Raw genomic sequence first — 23,557 nt, 5'->3', positions numbered from 1 at the left:
CTTGTTCAACATGAAACTCATTTCTATACGTTTGTCACAGACTTCTATTCCTTGAGAGACAGCAGTCCGCTTGCACCCCAGATTTCCTGTGCCTTTGAACATGAAGGAAACACGGGAACTCTGCTAACATCTAGATTGCCGCAACAGAGAGTCAGAGGCCAACGGGGACCAAATGCTCTGCTTCGCAAGGTGAATGAAAGGAGCATTTCTGTCCTCTTGCCTGGCGCCACTATTGGATGTCTTCCCGGGAGCCCTCCCCCACCTGCCAACGGTGTTGTTATTTCCTGGGACGCTGAAGGACTCAGTGGCTAACTCCGTCTGGGACTCTACAGCAAGTCCTGCCAAGAGCCTGAGTCGCTTGGGAGCGGACAAGATTGGCTGCGCTCACGAGACCTGGTCCTTTGTACACCCCTTGTCATCTGATTTGCTCGGACAAAAATGACCGAAACCTCACGCCCTTTTCCTTTTCTCCAAAACAGAGGCGCTGGCGCAGTGTTTGTTCGTGGAATCTGTCGTTTTGATCCTCTTTTCTGGGATTGAAGCTGAAGCCAGGGTTGGAGTCGGGGCGTGCAGGGAGTGGGGAGCGCCCGACTCCTGCAGAGGCGGATCTGAGGCTGTTTTTTCCCAACTAAGATCTGGCCAGGAACAGATAACAAGGCTACAAAGGTGTCCAGTGACTTTCAGCCGTCTTTAGCCTTAAAAAAGCCTTAAGAAATCATAGTGACCAAATGATACCTTCGGATAATTTAATACCCCTTCCCTCATCTGAATGGCTGCACCTTAATCTAGCCTTATCTATATGAAATAGGTTATCATGAACATCTTTTTTCCTGTTCTATCCACTTTGCTAAACTTGGCAAAGGGAAATGGTTAGTTTATGATTGTTTTATTGTGCTGTCTTAGAATTCTGCATTGTCGTTACAAGCCTCTGGTCATATCTTAAACAGGAGAGTGTGTCCGATGAACTGTTATCTATGTGTGCATGTAAATTCAGATACGTGTATAACTTGTGCAATACTTATGGCTTTCTTGGCTTTAAAAAATATCTACACTGAGGCCGGGCACGGTGGCGTACGCCTGTAATCCCAGCACTTTGGGAGTCCGAGGCAGGCGAATCACGAGGTCAAGAGATCGAGACCATCCTGGCCAACATGGTGAAACCCTGTCTCTACTAAAAATACAAAAAGTAGCTGGGCATGGTGGTAGGCGCCTGTAGTTCCAGCTACTCAGGAGGCTGAGGCAGGAGAATCGCTTAGAACCTGGGAGATGGAGGTTGCAGTGAGCCCAGATCATTCCACTACATACCAGCCTGGTGACAGAGTGAGACTCCATATCAAAAAAAAAAAAAAAGTCTTCACTGAATATTGTGTTCCAACGAGTAATGATTTATGACATAAAAACAAATTTAACTGAATAGGTGTTCGATTTTTACTTTAAAAATCTAAACTAAAAGCTTGGCCTTAGAATTAAGAACAAAAGGAGCAGAGGGAGTAGAAACGACTTTCTCACAAATTACACAGTTTTAGTGGAATGCATAATTATGATGTTGCATTTAGCAACATTATAATCTAATCTTAATTTTGCTATGCAAATCAGGATTAGATTTGCATAGCAAAATAGGATTAGAACTCAAACATAAGTAGATTTTAATTTTCCCCGTCTTTAAATAAACTATATATTTGGTAATATATTAAGAATTAAACAATATAATTGTAAATACAACTTTCTTTAATATCTAAAATATTTGGCATAACTTAAATACTAATATAACCCCCCTTTTTTTTTTTTAACTTAAAAAGTTCCTTGGTCGGCACTTCCAACCTGGCAGTGAATGCTCAACTAGCTTTAACTCTAGGATTAATTTTCAAAATAAGGATGACAGCTGAATTCTTTACTAGGAATTTTGTTGTTGTTGTTGAGACAGAGTCTCGCTCTCACCCAGGCTGGAGTGCAGTGGTGTGATCTCGGCTCACTGCAAGCTCCAGGTTCACTGCAAGCTCTCGGCTCACTGCAAGCTCCGGGTCTTCCGGGTTCACTCCATTCTCCTGCCTCAGCCTCCCAAGTAGCTGGGACTATGGGCGTCCGCCACCAGGCCTGACTAATTTTTTTGGTATTTTTTAGTAGAAACGGGGTTTCACCGTGTTAGACAGGATGGTCTCGATCTCCTGACTTCATGATCTGCCCGCCTCGGCCTCTCAAAGTGCTGGGATTACAGGCGTGAGCCACCGTGCCCGGCCCTTTACTAGGAATTTTTAAAACCCAAAACTCCTATTAAAATCAATTCCCTTCTCCAAATTACAATTCAGACAGTCCTTTCAGTTTGTCAGCAATGACCCGGTATTTCAGAGGCAGTTACTGTATTGCATTTGTTTATCCTAGCTAGTAATAAACCTCCTGTTGAAACATTTCAGTTTTTATTAATTGGTATGAAATCAGGTTGTTTTTCAGGATGAGGCTGAAAGAAAGATTAAAAAAAAAAAAAAACCTGCCAAGTTTATTTAAGGACAGAGGTCCATTTAGGGACATATTTTGCCTCTTCATAACATGCCTCTGTCATTCTGAGGTATACATTTAACTAAGAACACAGTTTGAACAGTAAGATGAGAGATAGATGTTGGAAAGAAACAAGGAACCAGCTGCAATTTGTGACATTTTAGCACTTAGCTCCAGGGAAGATGACTAAAGGATTGAGCAAATCCAGCTTGAAAAGCAGCCAAAACTGTACACACCTTAAGAAGCATATTTCATTAGGTTGTGAAAAGTGGATCCCTTAGTACATAATGGGTGAAATAAGTTTTCATTAAGACTTGTAAGAAGTCACCTTCTCCAAGTGAAAATAGTATGAATACATACATGAGATTAGACAAAGTCTACTGTTCATTCATTCATTTCGCAAAGTTTTTTGAGCATCCATTGTATGCCAGGCAGTAGCTGGGTGTGAGTATGATAATAAAAAATGATCCCTGCCCTCAAGGAGCTGTTGTTCCAGGCAAGGAAAAATAACAGATAGTCATGGTGCAGCATAATTAGTGTTTATTTTACCATGAGGAATACAGATGTATAAAGGGGGAGCAGTTGGAGCTTAAGAGAAAAGGAACAAGGTGTGTTGCTGGGAAGACTTGGAGGCAGTATCCAGATGATTAAAGTCTTAAAGACAGGGTGAGGGCCTGGCACGGTGGCTCACGCCTGTAATCCCAACACTTTGGGAAGCTGAGGCAGGCAGATCAATTGAGGTCACGAGTTCGAGACCAGCCTGGCCAACATGGTGAAACCCCGTCCCTACTAAAAATACAAAAATTAGCCATGCGTGGTGGTGAGCACCTGTAATCCCAGCTAAATGGGAGGCTGAGACAGGAGAATTGCTTGAACCCAGGAGGTGGAGGTTGCAGTGAGCCGAGATCGTGCCACCGCACGTCAGCCTGGGTGACAGAAAAGACACTGTCTCAAAAAAAAAAAAAAAAAGACAGGGCAGGAGGTATAGTCTACATATATACTAGAAATGGGGCACCCAAAGAACGGGAATTTTCAGCGGTGTTTGCCCAGCACCTTCCAAGGGAAAGCTCTAAATTGTGATGTCCAAAAATACCCCTCACGACTGTCTACTGGCTCAGGTACAGACTCCATGAGCAATTAACTCATCAAGAAGCCAACCTCCCAGGAACTTGGTGAGAGGAAGAAGTTTCTGCTGACTTTACTTACCATGAGTTAGTCCCTAATCATGTGCACAACTAGAGATGTATTATTAAAAATCAGTTTCCCATGATGCACAGTTGAGGCCTTTCCCAGATTCTGCACCAAGGAAAAAATAATTTCAGTGGGACAATACAGCCATTTTCCATTACAAATAATTGGGAAAGTTATCTTTAATTTCTGTGGATACATAATAGGTGTATATATTTATGGAGTACATGAGATGTCTTGATACAGGCATGCAATGCATACTAATCACATCATGGGAAATGGGGTATCCTTCCCTCAATCATTTATTCTTTGTGTTACAAACAATCCAATTGTACTCTTTTTGTGATTTTAAAATGTACAATGAAATTATTGACTACAGTCTCCATGTTGTGCTATCAAACGGTGGGTATTATTCATCTTTTCTATTTTTTGTACCCATTGCCACTTCCCCAAGCCCCCAATTATCTTTCTCAGCCTCTGGTAACCATCCTTCTACTCTGTATGTCAATGAGTTCAATTATTTTGATTATTAGATCCCACAAATAAGTGAGAACATGAGACGTTTGTTTTTCTTTGCCTGGTTTATTTCACTCACCATAATGATCTCCAGTTCCATCCATCCTGTTGCAAATGACAGGATCTCATTCTTTTTTATAGCTGAATAGTATTCCATTGTGTATATGTACCACATTTTCTTTATCCATTCACCTGTTCATAGACACTTAGGTTGCTTCCAAATCTTGACTATCCTGAACAGTGCTGCAACAAACATGGGAATGCAGATACCTCTTCAATATATTGATTTCCTTTCTTTTGGGTATATACCCAGCAGTGGGATTGCTGGATCCTGCGGTAGCTCAATTTTTAGTTTTTTGAGGAACCTCCAAACTGTTCTTCATAGTATTTGTACTAATTTACATTCCCACCAACAGTGTACAAGGGTTCCCTTTTCACCGCATCCTCCCAACATTTGTTATTGCCTGTCTTTTGGATATAAGCCATTTTAACTGGGGTGAGATGGTATTTCATTGTAGTTTTGATTTGCATTTCTCTGATGATCAATGAGGTTGAGCACCTTTTCATATGCCATTTGTATATCTTCTTTTGAGAAATGTCTAATCAAATCTATTGCCCATTTTTTGATCTGATTATCCGACTTTTTCCTGTAGAGTTGTTTGAGCTCCTTATATATCTGGTTATTAATCTGTTGTCAGATTAGTAGTTTGCAAATATTTTCTCCCATTCTGTGAGTTGTCTCTTCACTTTGTTGATTGTATCCTTTGCTGTGCAGGCGGTTTTTTACACTTGATCTTAGCCAAAAGCCCAAGAAGCAATGTGCAGGAGCTTTTTAAACTTGACGTGATGCAATTTGTCCATGTTTGCTTTGGTTGCCTGTTCCTGTGGGGTATTTATTGCTCAAGAAATATTTGCCCCAACCTATGTCCTGGAGATTTTCCCTAATGTTTTCTTGCAGTAGTTTCATAGTTTCAGAGGTCTTATATTTAAGTCTTTAATTCATTTTTATTTGATTTTTGTATCTGACCAGAGACAGGGGTCTAGTTTCATTCTTCTGCAGGGGGATATCCAGTTTCCCCAGTACCATTTATTGAAGAGACTATTTTTTCTCTAGTATATGTTCTTGGCATCCTTGTCGAAAATGAGTTCACTGTAGGTGTATGGATCTGTTTCCAGGTTCTCTATTCTGTTACATTGGTCTATGTGTCTGTGTTTATGCCAGTACCATGCTGTTTTGGTTACTGTAGCTCTGTAGTATAATTTGAAGTCAGATAATGTGATTCCTCTAGTTTTATTCTTTTTGCTTAGGAAAACTTTGGCTATTGTGGGTCTTTGGGGGTTCCATATACATTTGGGGATTGTTTTTTCTATTTATGTGAAGAATGTCATTAGTATTTAAAAGGGATTGCACTGAATCTGTAGATTGCTTTGGGTAGTATGGACAGTTGAACAATATTGATTCTTCCAATCCAACAACAAGGAATATTTTCCCATTTCTTCCATAAGTGTTTTCTAATTTTCATTTTAGATATCTTTCACATCTTTGGTTAATTCCTAGGTATTTAATTTTATGTGTGGTTCTTGTAAATGAGATTATGTTTTTATTGCTTCTTCAGATTGTTCACTGTTGTCATATAGAAATGCTATTGATTTTTATATGTTGATTTTGTATCCTGCAACTTTACTGAATTTATCAGTTCTAATAGTTTTTTCGTGCAATCTTTAGGTTTTTTTCAAATATAAGATCATATCATCTGCAAACAAGGATAATTTGACTCCTTCGATTCCAGTCTGGATGCCCTTTATTTACTTTTCTTGTCTGATTGCTCTAACCATACTTCCCACACTATGTGGAATAACAGTGGTGAAATTGGGCATCCTTGTGGTGTTCCAGATCTTAGAGGAAACGCTTTCAGCTTTTCCCCCATTCAGTATGATACTAGCTGTGGGTCTGTCATATATGGCTTTTATTATGTTGCGGTATATTCCTTGTATCCCCAGTTTTTTTAGGGTTTTTAATCATGAAGGATGTTGAATTTTATCAAATGCTTTTTCAACATCAATAAAAAACCGTATGAAATGATTGTATGGTTTCTATCCTTTATTCTATTGATATGATGTATTATAATGATTGACTTGTGTATGTTGAACCATCCCCGCATCCCAGAGACAAATCCCACTTGGTCATGATGAATGATCTTTCTAATATATTGTTGAATTAGGTTTGCTAGTATTTTGTTGAGGATAAAATTTTGCATCAATATTCATCAGAGATATCGGCCTATAGTTTCCTCTTTTTTTTTTTTGAGATGGGGTTTCACTTTTATTGCCCAGGCTGGAGTGCAATGGCACATTCTCAGCTTACTGCAGCCTCCACCTCCCAGGTACAAGTGATTCTCCTACCTAAGCCTCCTGAGTAGTTGGGATTGTAGGTGCCTGCCACCATGGCTGGCTAATTTTTGTATTTTTAGTAGAGATGGGGTTTCCCCATATTGGCCAGGCTGGTCTTGAACTCCTGACTTCAGGTGATCCACCCGCCTCGGCCTTCAAAAGTGTAGGATTACAGATGTGAGCCACCGTGCCCGATCTGGCTTGTAGTTTTCTTTTTTTGATGTGTCTTTGTCTGGTTTGGGTATCAGGGTAAGACTGGCCTCATTGAAAGAGTTTGGCAGTGTTCCTTCCTCTATTTTTCAGAATAGTTTGAGTAGGGTTGGTATTAGTTCTTTCAATGTTTGGTAGAATTTGGCATTGAAGCCATCGGGTACCAGGCTTCTTTTTTACTAGGAGACTTTTTATTATGGCTTTGATCCCGTTACTTGTTATTGGTCTGTTCAGGTTTTTTTTTTTTTTTTTTTTTTTTTTCTGGTTCAATCTTGGTAGTTTGTATATGTCTAGGAATTTGTCCATTTCTCCTAGATTTTCCAATTTATTGGCATATGGTTGCTCAAAGTAGCCACTAATGATCCTTTTAATTTCTGCACTATCAGTTGTAATGTCTCCTTTTTTCATCTCTGATTTTATTTATTTGGATCTTTTCTCTTTTTTTCTTAGTTACTCTGGCTAAAGGTTTGTTTAGTTTAACTTTTCAAAAAACCAACTGTTTGTTTCATTGATCTTTTGCATTTTCTTCATTTCAGTCCCATTTATTTCTGCTCTGATCTTTATTATTTCTTTTCTTGTACTAATTTAGGGTTTGGTTTGGTCTTGCTTTTCTAATTCTTTAAGATGCATCATTAGATTGTTTATTCGAATTTGTTCTTCTTTTTTGATATAAGCACTTAGAGCTATCAGCTTCTCTGAGTACTGCTTTTGCTGTTTAGTATGTTGTTTTGACATTATCACATTTTCAAGAAATGTTTCAATTTCCTTCTTAATTTCTTCATTGACCCACTGGTCATTCAGGAGCATATTGTTTAATTTCCATGTATTGATTTCTAGTTTTATTCCATTGTGGTCAGAGAAGATGCTTGATATTATCTCAATTTTTTTAATCTTTAAGAGTTGTTCTGTGGCCTAACATGATTTATCCTTGAGAATCATCCATGTGCTGAAGAAAAGAATGTGTATTCTGCAGCCATTGGATTAAATGTGCTGTAAATATCTATTAAATCCATTTGGTCTGTAGTGCAGATTAAATCCAGTGTTTCTTTGTTGATTGTCTGTATGGGAGATCTGTCCAATACTGAAAGTGGACTATTGAAGTCTCCAGATATTACTGTACTGGGGACTATCTCTCTCTTTCGCTCTAATAATATTTGTTTTATATATCTGGGTTCTCCAGTGTTGGGTGCATATACATTTTAAATTATTATGTCCTCTGGCCAGGCACAGTGGCTCACACCTGTAATCCCAGCACTTTGGGAGGCTGAGGCAGGCAGATCACCCGAGGTCACAAATTCAAGACCAGCCTGGCCAACATGGCAAAACCCTGTCTCTACTAAAAATAAAAAAAATCAGCCAGGAGTGGTGGCATGCCTATAGTCCTAGCTACTCAGAAGGCTGAGGCAGGATAATTGCTTGAACCTGGCAGACGAAGGTTGCAATGAGCTGAGATCGCACCACTGCACTCCAGCCTAGGTGACAGAGCAAGACTCTATCTCAAAAAAAAAACAAAAAGGCTAAAGAATCTGTATAGTTTTCAGTTGTGAAAATTCTGTTTGGAAAGAAGAAATCACAAACACATATAACTTTTTAATAATAATGATAAGTCATAAAGTTGTGTGCATGAATATGTGTTCTTTTTTGGCAATTAATATATTTTCTGACTGAATCAGGCAGCTTGGTGGCTCTATCCATGATATCAGAATTATTTATTATTATTTTTGGTTTTTATTGACAAAGAATATCTTTTTTCATCCATCAGTTTCCATTACTGAACACGTTGCCTAATCAACAGTGAAAAAAATGTCCACCTGAAGTACACTGTTCTCTGTGTATATGAAAAGCACAACACATTTTAATTTATTCTAATAATAGACACAGAAGTTGCATAAATGAGTAACAAAGAGTCTTATGCAAAGTTTAGTCTTTTAGAAGAGTTTAGTCTTATTTAGTCAAATACACAATTAGCCACAAGGTAATTAGAGTGAAGTAAACATTTTCTAAGAAGTCCAGAGAAATTTCTTGTTAAAAGCCACATATGTTTTCAGTTAATTACAGAAATGAGGAAAGGTTTCTTGAAAATGGTGAATTTGTATTTAGCCTTGAAATCTGGATCTGGTTTTGATCTGCATGGTTTGGGGAACCTATTTTAGGAAAAGAGTTCTGCATAAGTAAAGACTCTGAGAAGATGATTATAAAACATGTTTTGGGTTATGCTGATGTCCTGTAACACCTGAGATTATAGTAAAGGATACACTTTACAATCAGGAACATTGGGATAGTGTCCTGTAGTATTTCTGAATGCGAGAATAAGGAGTTTGCTGTGGCACTTTTGAACAGAGGAATCATGAAGTTAGAACTATGTTTATAGAAGAACCATCTGAGAGCAATGAGTAGCCCGGGATTTGGGAGTAGGAGATGCTTCAGGAAACACTTGCTGGAGGAAATGACGACCTGAACAGGATCATGCCCTGGACACAGAAAGAACAGGAGGCTCAGTGAAGTCACTCTGACCACAGAATCTAGATGACTTAGCAACTGACTGTATGCTGGGTTTGAAGGAGAAGATGGAGACAAACATATTTTGCAATTTCTAGGTCAGGTTGATGACAGGATAGTGGAGCCAGAAGATTAGCTAAATTCTGAGGAAAAAGAAAGTGAAGAGCAAGTTTGATTTCAGACATCTTAATCATAAAGTCTTTTCTAATAATTGCCCGGAACTGCCACTTTTCCCTCCACTTCCATCCCTACATATGTATGAATTTTGATAATAATGAATTCTCCTTATTAACAGAGATTGATTATGGAGTTGGAGATAAAAGTAGATTGATTGTAATACATTTGATACAATGTACCCCCACTGTAAAATAATTATTAGTAGTTAGACAGCTATTCTAGGAAAACCCATGAAGAAGGAAAGAGCAACAGCTTCCTGTCTACCATTTCAGGGTCCCACTCTCCCATTCAAAAGGCCCTCTTCCAAAATTGTAAGTCCCTTAGCGTCATGGATGCCATCTTCCTCAACTTTGCAAGCTCTTTTCCTGGCATAGTGCTCAGAACATAGTAGGCACTTCATAAATGTTTGTTGATTAAGTTATTGAACAGTAAGATGCAAGTTATGTTTGTTCCAAAAATGAGAAAAAGATGGCCTCTCTATATTGGTCTTATGTGGCTTACTTCTTCATTACTGACCAAGACCATTGGCTCAAAAGCCTGACGGAAGCAAACTCAAATTCTTGTACAGCCAATTGTTTTAAATATGACCCAAGAAAGCATATTTTTTAGTCATTCAGAGCCTGCCTGCTTTGCTTACCCCAGAAACTCCACCGACATCTGTTAGCCTTAGATATACCAAACCCTGAGGCTATAGAAGACCCAAGTCCATGCTGTTCTTCTTAACTCTGACCCAGAGCCTCCCGCATCGTGAGGCTGAGGTACATCACCTAGCCAGGTAACCTCCTTTCTCTGATTTTCCACTCCCCAGGGACTTCCCTTGCTCTCTTCCCCTTTGGGTGGTGGCCCCACGCCATTGTCTCTGGAAGGTCTCCAAGATCCCTGGGCTTCACCCCCACCTACACTCCCACATGCGGGCCTGTCCAAGCACCACACAAAGCACTTTGTGTACTGCTGCCACCTGGTGGTCGTATCTTTCCCCTACCAGCCCCGAAATTCCTGCTTTCATGACCTTATTGTACGTGTATGAGGGAGGAAATCTGATGTATTAAATTGCTTATTCAAACCTATGTGTTTTTTTCTTTCTTCCTTCCTAGGAATTTCATATTTTGTCACTCACTGAAAAAATTCTTAGATCTGAAAAGCTAGGAGGGTACTTGGAGATCATTTCATTAATCCCTGTCTTACGTAGGTGAGAAAACCTTGGTTCAGACCTATCTCCATCAAATTAAATTTCTAAAGGTGACGTTTCAGAAGTAAATTAACACTAACGAATTCTAATTCTAGGATTTATACTAAGAAACTAATCGTAAATAGGTTCACCTATAGAGCTTTTTATAATAGAGAAATTAAAAATCATCTGTATGTTTCAAATGAAGGGATTTGTTAAATGAAGTATAGAGCAGTAGTAATCTATAGTGACAGCTATGCAGCAATAGTCTGAAAAACTATTATAGAGTCATGTGAAATTATGTGGAGAAAAAAGTGACATACAGAAATGTTCATAACATATTTTATGAGATAAAGTATAAAAACAGTAAGTTTAGTATGTTGGATTTTCACTTAAAATTTTTATATGCTTGGAAGAAGCACCAAAAATAAATACCAAATATTAAGTAGTTCTCTGTTTGCATCGCAGGATTAGCTGATCCTAGTTGAATTCATTTGGTTTATCTGTAGTTTCTAAATTTGCTGTAATAAAAATATTAATTGCTGAATAATTAAAAAGTTATTATTAAAGAAGTCAATTATCATGGCAAGCTGCAAGTTCAAGCTAAATGTGTTATCCAGTAGAACTTTCCGGCTGGGCACGGTGGCTCATGCCTGTAATCCCAGCACTGTGGGAGGCCGAGGCAGCTGGATCACTTGACGTCAGGAGTTTGAGACCAGCCTGGCCAATATGGTGAAACCCTGTCTCTAGTAAAAATACAAAAATTCGCCAGGCATGGTGGTGCACGTCTGTAATTCCAGCTACTCGGGAGGCTGAGGCACAAGAATCACTTGAACCCAGGAGGTGGAGGCTGCAGTGAGCAGAGATTGCCCCCACTGCACTCCAGCCTGGGTGACGAAGTGAGACTCTGTCTCAAAAACAAAAACAAAAACAATAAAAAACTTTCTGCAATGATGAAAATGTTCTGTACCTACATTTCCTATGACATGTGGCTACTGGGCATTGGAAATGAAGCCATTGCAACTGAATAACTGAATTTTTAATTTATGTAGTCACAGGCAGCTAGTGGCTACCATATTGGTTAATGCAGGATAGACTAGGTGGTAGGTGAGAACAGTCATAGCACATTAAGAGTGATCATAATTAGTCTAGATGTGCTACTGTGTATGCAAATGTGTATGTTTTTCTTGACTAGCTTCTCTCTAAGTTATTATACCATAATTTAGGATAAAGTATTCCAATAAATGATGACATGAAACCATCTATGTAGAGGTTTTTTTGAGAAACAACTACTTCATCATGTGATTTATAAGAAAGATCATTTATAAATGAACAAGGAGAGTTCATCCAGAAATTACATCTTTCTTGTTAAAAAACTGTTCATTCTTTTCCAGGATCATGCAATAGTCCAGAGGTAGAACAAGAACAGCTAAAAGATCAATCTGGATTCTGTTAACCTGGCAAATTAACCCAACTTTTATCATTTAACTTTATAGAGATACTATCTACTTAGATATGCTGAATGCTAGACTTACATAATAGTTGTGTAAATTGTCGCTTAAGCTTCATTTTTGTTACTAAAGTTATGTTAAATTTTGCGACCAAATTCATACCCTCCTTCCATAATTTAAGAATTTGCCTCTCAGATTGACATTCAGACTTGTGATATCCTCATTCCTCAGACAATGCTTCATCGGCACCCAAGATAAGTCCTTATTTGAGATATATTGCTTCGTTTCTTGCCTCGTGACTGAACAGACACATTATTTGTGTAAATGAGCCTTATTGGAATACAATGAGCTGCCTATCTGCTTTCTGGAAAATATGAAATAGATCATTTAGGCAGCACTGTGCTCACAGTTCTGCTTTTTGATTAGACTAACAGGTTCATGTGCCATCTCTCAGACAAATACACTGAGACAGCAGAGAAAGTTTAATGATTACGAGGCAGACGAGTGATAAGATGGGAGGAGACTCTTAACTCCATCTCCCTGAGGTGTTCTGGGCTGAAGTTTTTAAGGGGATTATGGAGAGTAAGGGGCTGGAAAATTGGAGTCATTGATTGGTTAGGGTAAGGGGCATGAAATCATGAGGATGTGGAGACTGCATTCTTTGGTGAGTCAGCTCTTTGTGGTATCCTTCAGAGCAGCTGGTATTAGTAGTTTTACTGGTACAGGGGAACTGAAATTATATCTCAAATTGAAAACTCAATATTTCACAATGCTTTGGTTTTCTATAGAGCAGTTAAGAAAAACGATAGTCTACAAGGTCCAATGATTCTGGAATATTAAGCAGCAAACAATTATGAGGAAGCTGATCAAAGGGCAAGCTGACCTAACGATTAATGTGACTATGCTGTAAGCTTGGTTTATTTTTGTTTTGTTTCTCCACATCCCTTCTTTCCTGAGTAATTTTATTAAATTTATAGGGACAGTTTCACTTTTAGAAACAAATAATTTCTATTACTAGTTTACTTGAGTAGACTTGCTTTTCAATAGACAGATTCCAGAGTGCTTTCCTTTATATACTTATTTACCTAATAAAGCAAGCATACTGTATTGTGATGAAAAATTCTGGAGTTGTGATGAGAATGACATTAAGTATTAAGATGATAAGTTTTTCAAGTAGAAATTTTCTGGGAGAAATATTCACAATTACAATGAATATGGAAGATATACAGCTAGAACTATGACTTTTTTGGCTTTCAAGTCCAAGATTATTTATAACAAATTAGAATTTTTTTATGAAGCTAGCAGGCACAGTTACTAAAAGAGGAAGAGAAATAGAGTTTGCAATTCAGGTTGGAGGGGACCAAAGGAAGCTAGTGAAATAGAGAGGTCAGTTTAACAGCTCGTTGCTATACCAATCCTTTAGGAGAATAATCTGAAAGATTATTTACCTAGTCAGTGAAAATAAATTCAACTAAATAATGATAAAATACTGTGTACTTTATAAGTGGGATTTGGAAATAATGGCATACTCTCTAAGCAATATTTGAGATGATCAATATAACAAATATTTTCTTGTTCCTATTTACTTGCTTTGAATCCACAATCAATATTTTACCCTGCCAGAAGCAGATATTGAATCATGGTTAAGCTGTCTTTGTGTTATAGGAAGCTGGCTTTTGATCCATTTCCTGGGGAAGTACATAAAAACAAGATAGAAATTTGCTTTTTTGATAAGTCAAGAGGTATAACCAACATAGAAACTTCTGAAATTCTGATTAACTATTGATTACAAGCTAAAACCACAACAACAGTGAGGGAGAAACACTCCGGAATAATTGAAGGCCACCAAAAGAAACAAAAGGGAAAACTTTCTTAGGCTGGGATCTAGACAGGGCTGGGCATGTCTTCTCACATGTGTTGAGGTGCAGTGCTCTGCCCTCCCTCTAATATTAATAAACTGGAATTTGTTGGGGGTTAATCATCTGTCAGTTCAACAACAGCAATGATTTCTGTGTAATAAGTAAAATGCAATTTCTAACTCATATGAGTGATTTAATAATCTGTAGCAATGTATTTCAAGGGTGATTCAGGGTGGAACTGATTTTAAACATACCATTTAAATTTTGTCTTAGATCATTAATCAGAAAGACTTTATTAATCTTTTTTCCTACAAGCCATATATCATCCCTCTCTTCATTTTCCACTTCAAAACGGCACTTTTGAGAAAAGATGGGGATCTGAATTGTATAAAAACAAAGTCGTACAGCATTTTTTTTAACTTCCAACTTTTAAGTTCAGGGGTACATGTGCAGGATGTGTAGGTTTGTTACATAGATAAACGTGCCATGGTGGTTTGCTGCACAGATCATCCCACTACCCAAGTATTGAGCCCAGCATCCACTAGCTATTCTTCCTGATCCTCTCCCTCCTCCCACCCCCCACTCTCTGACAGGCCCCAATGCATGTTATTCCCCTCCGTGTCCACATGCTCTCATCCTTCAGCTCCCACTTACACCTGAGAATGTGCAGTATTTGGTTTTCTGTTCTTGCATTAGTTTGCTAAGGATAATGGCCTCCAGCTCCACCCATGTCCTTGCAAGGGACGTGATCTTCTTCCTTTTTATGACTGCATAGTATTCCATGGTATATGTGTACCACATTTTCTTTATCCAGTCTATCATTGAAGGGCATTTAGGTTAATTCCATGTCTTTGCTATTGTGATTAGTGCTGCAATGAACATACACGTGCATGTATCTTTATAACAGAATGATTTATATTTTGGGGGTATATACTCAGTAATGGGATTGCTGGGTCAAATGGTATTTCTACCTCTAGGTCTTTGAGGAATTGCCATAATCTTCCACAGTAGTTGAACTATTTACACTCCCACCAACAGCATAAAAGCATCCCTTTTTCTCCACAACCTCATCAGTATCTCTTGTTTTTTTGACTTTTTAATAATAGGCATTTTGACAGGTGTGAGATAGTATCTTACTGTGGCTTTGATTTGCATTTCTCTAATGATCAGTGATGTTAAGCTTTCTTTTATATGTTTGTTGGTTGAATGTATGTCTTCTTTTGAAAAGTGTCTGTTCATGTTCTTTGCCCAGTTTTCAATGGGGTTATTTATCTTCTGTGAATTTGTTTAAATTCCTTATAGATGCTGGATATTAGATCTTTGTCAGATGGATAGACTGCAAAAATTTTCTCCCACTCTGTAGGTTGTCTGTTTACTCTGTTGATAGTTTCTTTTGCTGTGCAGAAGCTTTTTAGTTTAATTAGATCCCATTTGTCAATTTTTGCTTTCGTTGCAATTGCTTTTGGTGTCTTCATCATGAAATCTTTGCCTGTGCCTATGTCCTGAATGGTATTGCTTAGATTTTCTTCTAGGGTTTTTATAGTTTTAGATTTTACATTTAAGTGTTTAATCCATCTTGAGTTTATTTTTGTATATGAAGTAAGGAAGGGATCCAGTTTCAATTTTCTGCATATGGCTAGCCAGTTCTCCCAGCACCATTTGTTAAATAGGGTATCCTTTCCCCTTTGCTTGTTTTCACCAGGTTTGTTGAAGATCAGATGGTTGTAGGTTGCAGTCTTATTTCTGAGTTCTGTATTCTGTTCCATTGGTCTCTCTATCTGTTCTTGTACCAGTACCATGCTGTTTTGGTTACTGTAGCCTTGTAGTATAGTTTGAAGTAAGGTAACATGATGTCTCCAGCTTTGTTCTTTTTGCTTAGGATTGCCTTGGCTGCTTGGGCTCTTTTTTGGTTCCATATGAATTTTAAAACAGTTTTTTCTAATTCTGTGAAGAATGTTAATGGTAGATTAATGGGAATAACATTGAATCTACCAACTGCTTTGGGCAATATGGCCATTTTCATGTTATTGATTCTTCCTAGCCATTAGCATGGAATGTTTTCTATTTGTTTGTGTCGTGTCTGATTTCTTAGAGCAGTGGTTTGTAGTTCTCCCTGAAGAGCTCCTTCACTTCACTTGTTAGCTATATTCCTAAGTATTTTATTCTTTTTGTTGAAATTGTGAACAGGAGTTCATTCGTAATTTGGCTCTCAGCTTGACTGTTGTTGGTGTATAAGAATGCTAGTGATGTTTGCACATTGATTTCATATCCTGAGACTTTGCTGAAGTTGCTTATCAGATTAAGAAGCTTTTCGGTTGAGACAATGGGGTTTTCTAAAAATAGAATCCTGTTATCTGCAAACAAAGATAGTTTCACTTTCTCTCTTCCTATTTGAATACACTTTATACCTTTATCTTGCCTAACTGTCCTGGCCAGACCTTCCAATACTAAGTTGAATAGGAGTGGTGAGAGAGGGCATGCTTGTCTGTCTTGTGCTGGTTTTCAAGCGGAATGCTTCCAGCTTTTGTCCATTCAGTATGATATTGGCTACAGGTTTGTCATGTATGGCTCTTATTATTTTGAGGTATGTTCCTTCAATACCTAGTTTATTGAGAGTTAACATAAAGGGATGTTGAATTTTATTGAAGGACTTTTCTGCATCTAGTGAGAAAATCATGCAGTTTTTGTCTTTAGTTTTGTTTATGTGATGAATCACATTTATTGATTTGCATATATTGAACCAACCTTGCATCCTGGGGATGAAGTCTACTTGATTGTGGTGGATAAGCTTTTTGATGTGCTGCTGGATTCAATGGTTTACCAGCATTTTGTGGAAAATTTTTGCATTGATGATCATCAACGATATTGGCCTGAAGTTTTCTTTTTTTGTTGTATCTCTGCCAGGTTTTGGTACCAGGATGATGCTGGCCTCCTAGAATGAGTTAGGGAGGGGTCCCTCCTTTCCAGTTGTTTGGAATAGTTTCAGTAGGACTGCTACCAGCTCTTCTTTGTACCTCTAGTGGAATTCAGCTGTAAGTCCTGGGTTTTTTGTTTGTTTTTTGTGTTTTTTTTGTGGGGGATTCATGGGCTGTTTATTACTGCCTCAATTTCAGAACTTGGTATATTCAGGGATTCAACTTCTTCCTGGTTTAGTCTTCAGAGTGTGTATATGTGCAGGAATTTATCAATTTCTTCTAGATTTTCTAGTTTACGTGCACAGAAGTATTTATAATGTCTCTGATGGTTGTTTATATTTCTCTGGAGTCAGTGGTAATATCCTTTTTATCATTTTGATTGTGCTTATTTGAATCTTCTCTCTTTTCTTCTTTATTAGTCTAACTAGAGGTCTATCTATTTTATTAATTTTTTCAAAGAACCACCTTCTAGATTCATTGATCTTTGAAGGTTTTTTCATGTCTCTATCTCCTTCAGTTCAGCTCTGATCTTGGGTATTTCTTGCCTTCTGCTAGCTTTGGAGTTTGTTTGCTCTTGGTTCTTTAGTTCTTCTAATTGTAATGTTAGGCTGTTAACCTGAGCTCTTTCTAGCTTTTTGATGTGGGCATGTAGTGCTATAAATTTCTCTCTTAGCACTGCTACTTCACCAGCAACAGCAGCAGCCCTCTGCTTCAGGGCTTCTGATTCATTTTTCTTCCTGCCAAATGACAAGACCCTCTGTGTGGGCAGAAAGGGAGATAGGAAGGAGCAGGCAGGTAGCAGAAGGCAGTGTTGAAGTACAGATCTTGTTTCCTCACCTTGGAGAGGACTGCTAATAAGCCCTCATAATTGTTGGTTAGTTTTAATGTTGGTACTCTAACAGAGATTAAGTCATGTAAGTATCTTTTAAAAATCAGTTACCATTTTTATTTCATACAAATAACCACTCCTTCCTCTTTATGTGCCATATCATACACTTCCCAGAATAATTTATTCTATAGATCTCTCTCAGAAGACAAGAACCTGAGAACACATTGATTGTCAAGGAGGATTTATTGAAAAGCATTTTCTATAGTTAGTATAAAGTCGTTCGATGTTAACAAGAACTGTCTACCCAAATATCACGAAATAAATCTGTTTACAGAATCCTTTCTTCTACAATCTCATGCTTACATCCTGCTTAAGGCAAAGATGGAAACTTGGTACAACTATATTATACTGCATCTCTATTAGCATTAGCTAAATGCACTGCAAAGGCTCCACCTTGTTACCCTGACTTGAGTGGCCTTTCATTGTGTGTGTGTATGTGTGTGTGTGTGTGTATGTGTGTGTGTTCTGGGCATGCGGGATTTCTGGCAAAGAGTTTTGGACCACAATGGCTGGGGGATTAAATGGGAAAGTGCGCTGGTGGGAGATCTTAATCTGCCACAAAAATGACACTAAACAAAGGGAGAATGTCATGCCAGATGTTAAAATGCAAGTTTTACAGCAGCTTGAGATCCTTTCAACGAAATAGTCAAAGAAACCAAGAAATCAGTAGGCAATCAATTAGGAATAGATGGAAAGTGCTTTGACATAAAGAAAAATACCACTGCCACCTCAATTTGGTGACAACTGACAAACAGTAAAGGGAAGAAACTATGGCCTGAGGCACATCACGACTTTAAGGGATTAGACGAGAACATACATTGGAGATACGTGTACTGTACATATATATATACAGAACATACATACATAGAGAAGATACACACAGAACACACACTGGAGTCTCCTTGGAAGCTGTGCTACAAAGCAGTGGTTTTCAAAGTGTGGTGCCAGACCAACAACATCCGTATTACTTGGAACCTGTAAGAAATGTTAATTTTGGGACTCCACCTTACCTAGCAAATTAAAAATTCTAGGTTGATGTCCAGCAATATGCATTTTAAAAAATCTGTCAGGTGATTCTAATGCCTGCTAAAGTTTGAGAACCACTGGAATTATGTTTCAGTTAGGCTTTCATTTCTAGCTGCTTCATCTACATGCAGGGTGTGTGTGTGTGTGTGTGTGTGTGTGTGTGTTATATGTCTGAAATTTTTAAAAAGGATATTAATCTTTAAATTTTTGCTTGTTTTAATCCAGTGGTGTTAATAGAAGAAATAAGAAACACAAAAATGGGGTCAATAAGAAGAAATAAGCAAGCTAAAATGATAGGAAAAGGCCAACAGAAAAATAAACAAATAATTTTTTATTTTCTCTTTCATATAGTCAAGTGTGAGCCCCTTGAATTTCTACTGATGTAAAAATCATATTTGTTTTCATTTGGAAGGAGCCTTCGGAACCTCTGCTGCCACCTTCTCATTTTACAGATGAGGACCTGATCGCGGTAAGGTTTCACTGACCTGCCAGGTTAGATGGCAAGTTCGTGACCTTGGGTCTGAGGAAGAGAGATCGCAGGTAAAAGTTTAAATTGAGTAGATATTCTTGGTTTGGGAGAAAAATAAAGTGCTTATCCACATTTTTTGAAGTTATGTGAATCATTTAAATTGTCTTCCCCATCTCCTGGCTCCTGCCAGAGACTGGTGCTAAGACACGCATGGTTGGAGGAACACAAGCTCTCTCGGGAGGTGACGGCCCAGCAGATGGATCAGCACCACAGACCCTGGCCCCAGCTGCAAGGCTGCCTTTGCCAGGAGAATGAAAGAGTCTTTTCACTCTTGTTTCCTCTCTCCCCATGCCAGGCTCAGCACCAGTACCAGCCCCCACCTTCCGTCTGTGCCTGTTTTCTTCAATCCTGGAAGGAAATCATAAGTGATTTGCCCCAAAACGTCTGCTCTTGAGTGAGTAAAGAGATAAACTTTATTATCATTATTAATCACTACTATTTTATTTATGCTCTATAATAACCCTCCTTCTTTCAGAAGGTATTGGGCAGGGCCGGAGGAGCTTTATTTTTAAGGGCTGGTTATCTGTCCCATCCCTGACCAGGCCACAACATCGTCAAAGTTCTATTGTGTATTTTAAACTTAACAGAAAGTTCAATTCAACAGAAAGCCAAAGGTATGAAGAGCCAGGCCTGCAATCTCCATGGCTTCACTCTTCCCACAGTGTGGAGTTCACTGCCTTGCACACCATGAAGGCTCTATAAATATTTGGTGAATTACTGAGTGAATGTGAGAGGGCAATGAGGGAAAATGGCAACATAAAGCAGATGAAAGAGAGAGCTCCTGAGAGTTGACTCCTTTGTTTGTTACTTTACCTGTAGGAGAAAGGCAGTCAGTGGGCATTGAATCATGTTAAAGTCACCCTAAAGTAGAGGATGGCAAACCTGATCCTTACGTATTTCCAAGCCTGGGCAGAGAGATCTTCCTTATTTTCTTGGGGGAAAGTACGTTGGCTTTGGAGATGCTCCAAACCAGATTCCAGGCAGTTGTCAGCAGCTGGGATAAATCAGTTATGGTTCCAGATTAAAATTTAAACTCAGAGCTAACAAAAAGGCATTGATGAAACCACAGCAGAATTTGGAGACAAAATTGTGTTAAATGCCATCATAGACCTTAGATGTCTGCTAGTGCTAAGATCACTATATACGATTATGAAGAGTATAAGACTAACATATCAGTTATAGGACATTTGCAACACTCCTAATAACTCTACTATTTTTTCAACAACAGCTTCTGATACAGCTTTTAAGGGACTAAATGAATTAATACAAGTTATGTTTTTTCATTTTGTATGGCCTCTTGCTGTTTAAAGTTTTATAAAAAGTGAAATACATAAGATGATGACACTTGGAAGAAAGATGGGAGGCAAATGACCTTGGAAGAAAATCAACAGCTGATTTAATTTTTGAGAAAAATATCATTATTTAAAGAAAATGTTCTGCAATTTTTAAATTTATTTTTAAATTTATTTTTATTTTTTATTTTTTGAGACAGAACCTTGCTCTGTCACCAGGCTGGAGTGCAGTGGCATGATCTCAGCTCACTACAACCTCCACCTCCTGGATTCAAGTGATTCTCATGCCTCAGCCTCCCGAGTAGCTGGGATTACAGGCAAGTGCTACCACACCCAGCTAATTTTTGTATTTTTAGTAGAGACGGGGTTTCACCATTTTAGCCAGATGGTCTCGATCTCCAGAACGTGAACAGCCCACCTCAGCCTCCCAAAGTGCTGGGATTACAGGCGTGAGCCACTGCACCCAGCCAATTTATTTTTTAAATTGTTATATTTGTGCTAAAAAAAAGTAGAGTGTAATATAATAAGATTTTTAATGTTAGCTTTAGTAATGACTGATTGGAAAAATGTAAAATATATCTATAATATTGATAGCCTCACTTCTCTTAATATTGAATTATTACACATAGTAACCTACTGATTAAATCAACAAGGTATCTTAAGTTCTAGCTAACAGTATGACTTGCATGCAATCTACTAGGAAAGGCAGCTTTCTATTGGCAGGTTTTTTTAGTTTTTTTTTTTTTAATAAGGAGGGGTAATAATATATTGGCTGGAGAATCATTGAAATTGTGGAGAATGTTTTATTTCAGCAATTGATAAACATGATCTCAATACATTCTCTCTGTACCTTTTTTTAATGGTCCTTCTTCCTCAAAAGCCTTCCAAATTTGTTTGTGTTCATTTGGAAGCTCATTTATGCCTGGTTTGGGCAGAGGACACACCTGTGTTGTTGTTTATTCCTCTACCCTCAGCAGCTCATATAGTGCTTAACACGCTGGAAGGGAGAAAGGAATGAGCAAATGAAAGAATTTATTTTTTGTTGATATGTTTAAAATATGCCCAACTGTTTCCTTGAAAGAAAAGTGATAAGCCTTAAAGTTTTAGAGCCATGATCATTTTACTAGGGGCAAAGGTTTACTAATATTAATGTATGTATATTGAATTCTTTTCTTGATTATATTTAGCCCTAAAGCATGTTGCAATGAGACTAGAGAACACACAAATAAATTTTGTGCCTTAAATTTGCAGAGGCAAATGATTATCCATCGTATCCTGAGAATATATAATTTTTTAAAAGCTTAGGAAAAATGAGTTTAATATTTGTGTCTATTAATATATTTAGGCCAAAAACTCAGACATATTTTAATTGAACCAGAAGACACTGTGCCAGATGACAATCATCACATACTGAGTGAGGAGATATCACCTGTGAATAGAAGCCCTGCTTCCCGCTCACTTGCTTAGCTAACAAGGCTGGGAATACACTGCCATCTATCTCCCTGTTTGCTTCAGATCTTCTGTTCCAAGAGAAGCTTACAAGGCTTTTTTCATCCCAATTTAATTATTTTAATTTTTTTTAATGGTTTTAAGGAGCGTAGAGTTTAATAGGCAAGAAGGAAAGGGGAAGACAGAAGGAAGAAGCTCCCCTGTACACAGACAGAGGGATGGGTCTCCAAAGCCAAAAGACGAGGTCCCCACCTTGCCACAGATACCAGCCAGGTATATATGCAGAGGCTGGAGTAGGCGGTGTTTGATTTGCATAGGGCTCAGGGGATTGGTTTGACTAGGCATGTCGTTCACGTAACCTGCAAAAAAGCTGGCCTTCCCACCCTACCCTTTTAATATGCAAGTGCAGGGTGTCATGATTTTCTACACATGTGGGGATATGTGGGGGCAGCCATGTTGCCAGGAACATGTGGGGAAAGGGCAAGAAGGCCTCCATGTTTGGGTGGACCCAGTTTCCGATGGCCAGCATTGGCATATCAAAGGTTGCTGGCCTGGCTCTGAGAGCCGGGGCTTTACAAGAAACTTTTCCGGAGATGCTTTAAAAACCGAAAACTTCCCAAGGACCCCTTTTCCTACAACACTTCCTGCTGTGGAGATGCCACACTAACTGCTGTTAGGGGGTTTTGGGTGGTGACTCTTTCTGGCTACTTCCTGATGAAAAGGGGCATCGAATGGGGAACAGCAGCTAGCGCTCCTTCTGGGGTGGATCTAAGGGTCCTTAGAAGAATGGCGTGTCCATGTGTGGTTCAGTTTACAGCACCATTTGGAGTTTGATTGCTTCAGTCTGATGATTGAATTTTCTTTCTCGGCGCATGCATCAAAATGTTACAGCTCTGATGAGTGGAGGAACACCACGGTTCTTGGTCCTCATGCCAGTTTAAATAAAACGACACAGATACATGTAAGGTGGTTTTAAGGAGTGGAGAGTTTAATAGGCAAGAAGGAAGGGCGAAGACAGAAGGAAGAAGCTCCCCTGTACAGAGACAGAGGGAGGGGTATTCCAAGCCGAAAGAGGAGGTCCCCCAAGATTTTTATAAATGCATGTATTTTCAGACTTTTACAAACTAATAATTTTTCAGAACTCGGCTGCACTCAAAATTTCAACTGAAAAGTGAGTTGAGTATCAGAAATGGAGTCAGTACTTTGCACATAACAGATATACAAATATTTGATTGATTCATTGAAACTGCTGAACCAGAAAATTGTTTCTATGGAGGCAGGAAGTTGAAATAGGGAGAGAAATATAAAGTTATCTTTGAATTAATGAGGAAGTGTAGAGGATACAGGATACCTATCACCTCACTCTAGAGTGCCAGAAGATACCAACCAGGTAAGGGTTGTGGTGCTAATGGTGGTAATAGTAGTGTGATAATTTTGATAGAGAGACAGGATGAGATTCCATGGAATGTCTGACATTTGAGATGGATCTAATAAGCAAAGAGTTG

At 38.5% G+C, this 23,557-nt stretch overlaps 1 protein-coding gene across 2 annotated transcripts in view; it reads left to right on the top strand.

Moving 5' to 3' along the window:
* The window catches only part of SPART (spartin), an 80,990-nt gene that overhangs the window by 1,109 nt on the left and 56,324 nt on the right, over positions 1–23,557 (top strand). The window contains exons 1-3 of one of the 2 annotated variants that reach the window (XM_063618878.1): positions 12,918–12,999; positions 19,195–19,322; positions 19,607–19,705. The gene's annotated coding sequence lies outside the window, so the exon portion shown is untranslated. Of the gene's footprint in view, positions 1–12,917; positions 13,000–19,194; positions 19,323–19,606; positions 19,706–23,557 lie in introns of those variants that run through there. The other variant, XM_055244239.2, reaches the window with a different exon arrangement.

The sequence above is a fragment of the Symphalangus syndactylus genome, chromosome 15 (assembly GCF_028878055.3).
Source record: "Symphalangus syndactylus isolate Jambi chromosome 15, NHGRI_mSymSyn1-v2.1_pri, whole genome shotgun sequence".
Taxonomy (NCBI): Eukaryota; Metazoa; Chordata; class Mammalia; order Primates; family Hylobatidae; genus Symphalangus; species Symphalangus syndactylus.
The sequence above is the reverse complement of the archived record's forward strand: the minus strand, read 5'-3'. Positions and strand labels throughout refer to the sequence as shown.